At 35.0% G+C, this 7,580-nt stretch overlaps 1 long non-coding RNA gene across 2 annotated transcripts in view; it reads left to right on the top strand.

The window, feature by feature from the left end:
• Positions 1 to 478: 478 nt before the first annotated feature.
• Positions 479 to 7,580, top strand: part of LOC109612172 (uncharacterized) — a 32,625-nt gene continuing 25,523 nt past the window's right edge. The window contains exons 1-3 of one of the 2 annotated variants that reach the window (XR_002194367.2): positions 479 to 575; positions 657 to 797; positions 870 to 1,018. This is a non-coding gene — a long non-coding RNA (uncharacterized LOC109612172). Of the gene's footprint in view, positions 576 to 596; positions 798 to 869; positions 1,019 to 7,580 lie in introns of those variants that run through there. The other variant, XR_002194366.2, reaches the window with a different exon arrangement.

Below are 7,580 nucleotides of genomic sequence, written 5' to 3'. Positions count from 1 at the left end.
GTCTAACAAATTATTTGTCCAAAATTTCATCTGAATCAGGCAATAATTGCTACCTGTACTTTGTTTACAAAAAATACATGGACAGACGGATAGACGGACACACAGACAGTCGGGCGGACGCACAGACGGACGGACATGCATAAATCGACTCAGAATGTGATTCTATGCAGATCATCAAAAGAAACTATGGGTCTGTCTCGTTTCCTTTTGCCTGTTACAAACAAATGCACAAAGAAATAATACCCTGACCACCTTGTGGTGTAGGGTATAAAAAATTGTATACATATGATTGCATGACTTTAACACACTAATTCTACCATGTTGGCAACTTTGACTGCGTTACATAAAATTCGACGTAGCGTACACAAATATTCAACTTCACCACTATGGTTAAATGTTTTGTACGTCCGTATTACCCAAATACGTCAGGTCCATATCGGAAAAAGAAATTGTTCAATGTTGAAATTTTATATCTTTGAAATTTCATACGCCCGACGAATTTGGGTAACTCCCATATAAGTACATGTTTTTTACTTGTGTGGTGAAAAATGTCGACTGAGTACGTCGAATTTTAGGTAACGCAGTGATAGTCTTTTGGCTATTTGAATTGAAGTATTCAAATTAGAAAATAAAAACATAATATTTATTTGTCAAAGGAATTAAATTTTTCTAAAGTTTTTGAACTTTGGTTGATTTGAATTGAGTTAGGGCCCATGCGATTTCGTGTAGTACGGCCGTACAAAATACTTCGTTATGGGGAGAAGCTGGATATTTGTGTATACAACACAACTACTTTGGTAAGGCCCTCAAAATAATATTTTCGACAATTCAAATATATTTAAAAAATCTTATTTGTGTATTGTTTTCAGATTTGTATGAATTACGATACAGTTTGTGTAAATATTGGCCGAAGCCTGTGTTACCACAAGTCCATATGAACATACAGATAACCTGAAGATCTGCTCTAAGGTTTTATCATCCTCCCCGCAAGTTCTGAGAGTAGTAAAGTCCATTTTATGTAAGTGGATATTCAAACCCATATGTGATTTAAGAAAAGTTGTCTGGCCCATTCTACAAAAAGTTTCATTATTCAAAAATGTATATGGTTATTTTAATATGCCCGCCATTAGACCATTTTAGATTGTGTGCCCCAAGTCTTAGTCTTTCCAAAACATTTTATGAAAAAAGAACCAAAAGACCCCTATGGTGACTAGCTTAAGGGTTACAATTTTAGACCATAACATTCATCGTTTTGTAAAAAAGAAATATTACTTCAGACACGGTATGCCTAAACTGCAAGAGTTTGAAGGGATCTTATTCCAATAATTTAAAAAATGTGGAATAGGTTGCATCTTGTCCTTTACACACCGATGCACGGGACTCCTATTTTTACGTCTACTTTTCTAATCTTCTGGGTTTTTTTGTAATTATATTTTGTGTCGTACCGTATAATGGTACCACAGTAACTGTAAAAATATATTTTCAATTCCAGAGCTTTATTGTTTCCGATATATATCGTCAATAAAATAAATTTGTCAAAATAATATTGAAACTAGCTAAACCCGGTACGCTTCGCTACCCCTTTTGATTTAATGTGCATTCAAAATTTTATATACGAATATATGTTCATTTAAAAAATTAAAACAAATTCAACAATTTAAAATAAAAAAGTAGTGTTATACCTAATGTGAAAATAAACAAATAGCTCGGCCTACCAACGCGTGAACATGACAGGAACAGCTGACCATGAGAAAACCAGGAACTTGCCATGCATACCCGAAGAGTTTGTCCTTCAGATTTACTAATTTTATGGCAAATGCCAAGCATGCAGGAAACGGCAATCTTTTAAAGTTAAGTGGCATTTCTGTCGCAATTAGTGAATTCGAGGTAGCAACATACTTCCCCGTAATAATCGTAACCTCAATTAAATTGCTGTGTAGTTTTTTACTATTGGCCTAATACCATTGCCATAGCGTTATTCGTCAATGCTTCTTAATAAAATCATATCCCAATCTGTACCGATTTCATTATAATTTGACAAAATTTACTTTTATCCCAAATTCCGCCAGTCCTTCTATATTTCATTGAAATTGGTGCGTCAAATGTTTGTCAAATTTATTTTTGTAGCCAAATTCCGCCACATATACTGAATTTCATTGGAATCGGTCATATATATCGTGTTTGGTGCATAACATGCATGAAATCGGCCGAAATATATACCCAATACCCAAACCTTAACCGATGTCAATAAAATTTGGCAAATATTTTTGGCACCGGATTTTGTCTCTCCGTCTGAATTTCATTGAAATCGGACATACATATCGTGTTTGCTGCATCAAATTAACGAAATCGGTCGAAAATATATATGGGAGCTATATCTAAATCTGAACCGATTTCAATATAATTTGGCAAATGTATATTCAAATTTCATTGAAATTAGAGATACATAGCGTGTTTGGTGCATCAAATACTTGAAATGGCCCGAAAATGTATATGAGAACTATATCTAAATCTGAACCCATTTCAATATAATTCGATAAATTCCTTTTTGTTTCAAATTCTGTTACGCATTCCAAATTTGGAGACTGTATCTGTAATCGATCAATAGGTATGTGCATATAAAAAATAAATTTTTGGGAATAAATTCCAAGTGGAATTTATACAAAAGGCTATACAGGGTCGCCCATATTAGATGGACCTTTGGGCCCATTCCAATCGACGAGGCTTGTCGGCAGGCAACATTCTTTGCGTCAATTGAATTTTGTACGGGAACAAATGCAAATCAATGCGAATAATCCGTTGTAAAGTGGACCGAGCCATACCCAACTGCTGAGAACGGCGTTTTTTGGGATGTTCTTGGGGACCTTTTAACACTGGCTCGTACGGCAGCGATATTCTCGCCCGATCGCCTTGGTCGACTTTTATATGGCCTCTTCGGATTAGAAAGAGCCTTGTAAATTTCAACTATTTCAGAGCGCTCGCGTGGCGTGTATTGACTCATGGTAAAAATTTGCTTGGACTGACGCTTCAAACGCGGTATGTCATTAAGCGATGTGACATCTCTGTCAAAAGTTATGGCGTTGTCAGATGGGTCCGTCGAATATGGACAATTCTGTAGTCGAGCGTGGCCGACCATGTGATATCCTACAACACTACAATATGTTAGAAGCCGCCTTATGTCCAAATCCATTTCGGAAGATTTCGCTTTTAAAATTATGTCACGAAGCACTGGCCAGATATCAACCTTAGCATTTTGACCAGGGACATTTGACCAATATTTAAGCGCTCCATCGTGCTGTTAGTTTTTGTGGTCCATTTTACAATTAAATAAAATCCAATGGTCATCCAAAATGTTAGAGTTCTTCCCTGACCTTAACTCTCTTCTCAGGCGTGTCTTTTGGCTTCAATTGTGTGATCAGGAAATTTTTCTGTTTTTGGGTTATTTGAACCCCTAAAAATTTTGCGATCATCTCCAAAAGCTAGAGGCTCCCCTGTATCTCCAAATTTAGACTCATTTGTATGATTTTATTTGGCTATATTCGTCAACTAAATCAGCATAAACAAGTTAAAAAGCAATAAGTTTGGCCGGGCCGAACTTTTAATACCCTCCACCATTTGCAACGAATTTGGAAATTTTCAAAAAATCAAATCCTTAATATAGGATTTGGATATACATAGGCATTGTTTGTCATAAGCCATTACCATATTCAAATTCGAAACTTGAAATAAACGGTGAATAATGTAGCTAAAATCATTAAAATATGGTATATAAGGAGGTGCCGTTAAATTGGAGCTGTGCGAAGATCTGGACCAGCATAGACAATTTTCTGTCACAGGCTGTAGCATCCATCACGAACTTCAAATACCACATCTCAAATAATTTCGGTGGGTATTGTACCTAAAATCGTCAAAATACCGAATATAGGGAGGTACTGATATATTGGGCCTATACGAAGACCTGGACCCGCACAGACAATTTCCTGTCACAGACTGTAGTTCCCATAACGAACTTCAAATACCAATTTTGAAACAATTCCGGTGAATAATGTCGCTAAAATCATCAAAATACCGAATATAGGGGTGTACCGTTATATGGGGGCTGTACGAAGACGTGGACCTGCACAGACAATTTTCTATCTTAGGAAGTAGTATCCATTTTGAACTTCAAATACCAAATTTGAAACAATTCCCGTGAATAATGTCGCTAAAATTATCAAAATAACGAATATCGGGAGGTACCGTTATATGGGGGCTATATGAAAGCGTGGACCTACATGGCCCTTTTACGAACTTAACCTGCATACTGAAAAAATAAACATGTGTGCAAAATTTTAGCCATCTATCTCAATTCATTCGAAAGATAGCGTGATTACAACCGACAGACAGATGGACATCACTAAATCGACTTACAATTTTACGCTGATCAAGAATGTATATACTTTGTTGCCGTGCGGGCCGACTATGTGATGCCCTACAACACTACAATATGTTAGAAGCCCCCTCATGTCCAAATCCATTTTGGAAGATTTCGCCTTTGAAATTATGTCACGGAGCACTGCCCAGCTAAATATAATCCAATGGTCATCCAAAATGCTAGAATTCTTCCCTGTCCCTAACTCTCTTCTCAGGTGTATCAATTGGCTACTATTGTGTGATCAGGAAATGTTTTTCTGTTTTTGGTTCATTTGAACCCCTAAGTTCGCCTTTTGTGTATTTCGGATATCGCCTGAAAGTAATGCTGGTATTTTTCACACAAAAGTAGAGGTGTAGTGGCGATAAAAATATGAATAAATAAAAAATGATTTAATATTTATTTAACACATATGTTATGGTCTTTTTCACCCACTAAATAGACCTGATGACCATCAAAATTGGAAGGCTTCTGCCCAGTCCTAAGCTCTAGCCCCATGCTATCTTCCGCGTCGATTCTTCTATAATTACAACACGTAGAGCAACTGCAAAATCAATAATTTTGTCAGTTAAATATTACGCGATCATACCGAAAAGCAATAGGCTTCTATTCTGGCCCTAGCCCCACCTCCATTCCAAATTTCGTGAGGATCGGGCAATAATTGCGACCGGTAGAGTGATTACAAATTAACATGGACAGACCGATGGACGGACATACATAGCTAGATCGACTCAGCTCGGCGAGATAGGAAGATCCATATATACTTTCCTATGGTGGAAACCAATATTTCGAGGTGTTACATAATGTTGTAAGGTATAAAAATTTATATAGCCTATGTTACTTTCAGGCGATGTTGTAGTATACTTGGCAATCTTCGGGAAAATCTGTTCTGCGGGTTTCGGGTCCATAAATTACAAACAATTTTCATCTTTTATAGATATAGTAGAAGAAGAAGGTTCGGATTTGGATGTAGCTCCCATATATATTTTTGGCCTATTTTACATATTTGATGCACCCAATGCGATATGTTTGTCAATGAAATTCGGACAGAGAGAAAAAATCTGTTACAATTTAATGTATGTTATGCACAATATATATATATATATATATATATATATATATATATATATATATATATATATATATATATATATATATATATATATATATATATCTATATATATAAAAGAAAGTTGTGTTAGTTACTACGCTTATAACTTAAGAACCGCTGGACTGATTTTAACGATTCATACAAATTCGGAATTGTCTCCTCTCCGAAAAGGATAATATCCAAAAAAATCGCGTAAAAATGTGTTATATTAACATTTTCATTTTGACTTTTGAAATGTACAATAGTAATGTTTTATTTTGCATAATGTTTTTCCATTTTGACTTACTTTTTTCTAATGTACATTTGTAGTGTTTTTTTTATTTTTTTATTTTTTTTTTTTTTTTTTTTTGAATTCAAATATTAATACCAATTTATTTAATTGACTTGATTTCTTGAGAAATGAAATTGATGTCGAGTTACATGGAAGTGTAGTACCGAATTATGTGGTGGCGAAACGGAATAGATGATGTCGAAATAATTTAATGGAATCGAATTTTAAAATAGAAGTACATTCTATTGACAAACTATATAAGGATCTTTAAACATTTTCTGTAAAAAATCAGCGAACAAGTTGAAGATTTTTTCAATGTGTTATTCTTCTTTTGTCAATTTTTTTTTTCAATTTGTATTATCTAATTGAATTCAGTAAATTTTTTGTGAACAAAATAAAGAATAATTTTTCACTATATACAAATTTTCACCAAAAAATTAAATAAGTGGGAAATACGATGTTAACTGACATCTACCTTTCAACTCCAGGGCCGACATCGTGGTTCAGCTGGAAGATGCGAACACATTTGAACAAACGAAAATTACAGAAAAACCCTAATGGGGCTCATTTCAAAGCGTGGAACTACTTCTTTCCTGTCTCAATAATCCGTCCAATGTACAATCAGAAAAATACCAAATATAAAGGGTGGAAAATAGTAGAGCGAATGGGACTCTTAGTAAGAAAAGAATTTCTATCCTTCCAGAAATTCTTCCCAAACATTCGAGATACCTTTAATCGCTTTTGCAGGTCATGATATCGATCATAACTCACGGATAAGGGTACAACCCGATTTCATATTTATATAACCATCGTATGATTTAAGTTTTTTTGGTGTCTTGGTCACTTTTTTAATATTTTGGACATTATTTGGCATATTTGTTTCTAAGGAGGTAGAAAACCTCTTCGCATAAAGTTTGAAATTTTCAGAGTAGGGCCCATTTTGGTTTTGACCATATTCATTAATTGATTTGGCTAAAAATTGTATTTATGCTACCCTGGGGTAGGGAACCATCATACAGATAATTGCCACACAGGAATTAATTTAAGTAAAGTCCCTACATTGGAGTATCTCCAAGTCCACTTTCACATCTAATTGGTGGTCAGAAAAGAAAATTTTGTTTTTTATTGAATTTGTAACCCCCAAGAGAATATTGGTTGGGCCACGTTTTGTTATAACCCTTATATAAATGTATCCCTGATTTCAGCTGTGACCGTGGTCTTGGCCACGTTTTTCAACTGATTTGGCCATTATTTGCTGTATTTAGGCTACTTTGTGAGTAGAGAACCGTCTTACAGAAAAATGCCAACATACGTAAATATTTTGGTACAGTCCCCATATAGTCCCCAGGCCCGCCGATCTATAGTGATGTTTACCGATTGGCGGACAACAACGCGGGTATTGTTTAATCGTCATTGAATTTTACTATGATCGTCATTGAATTTTACATAGACTTTTTTACATAGACTTTGCGCAATTTGAGGTGCTATGGTAATGGGTGTAAAAGCGTAATTAACTTTGACTATTCAGAAATTATTTTGATTAGTCGAATCAATATTTATATTAAAATTTGTTCACCTTTATGAGCTAGATTTGTGAAATATTATGCTATGCTAAATTTGCATTAAAGACTAAAACTACGGGCCGGCAACGCGGACAAATCCGAGGAGAAATGTGACAAAAATCGTCAAAATAACGAATTTCGAGAGGTACCGTTATATGGGGACTATACCAAAACGTGGACCATTTTCAATACCAACCATCCTATACACAGTACAAATTGTTCTGT

This window comes from Musca domestica, unplaced genomic scaffold (assembly GCF_030504385.1).
Source record: "Musca domestica strain aabys unplaced genomic scaffold, Musca_domestica.polishedcontigs.V.1.1 9, whole genome shotgun sequence".
Taxonomy (NCBI): Eukaryota; Metazoa; Arthropoda; class Insecta; order Diptera; family Muscidae; genus Musca; species Musca domestica.
The sequence above is the reverse complement of the archived record's forward strand: the minus strand, read 5'-3'. Positions and strand labels throughout refer to the sequence as shown.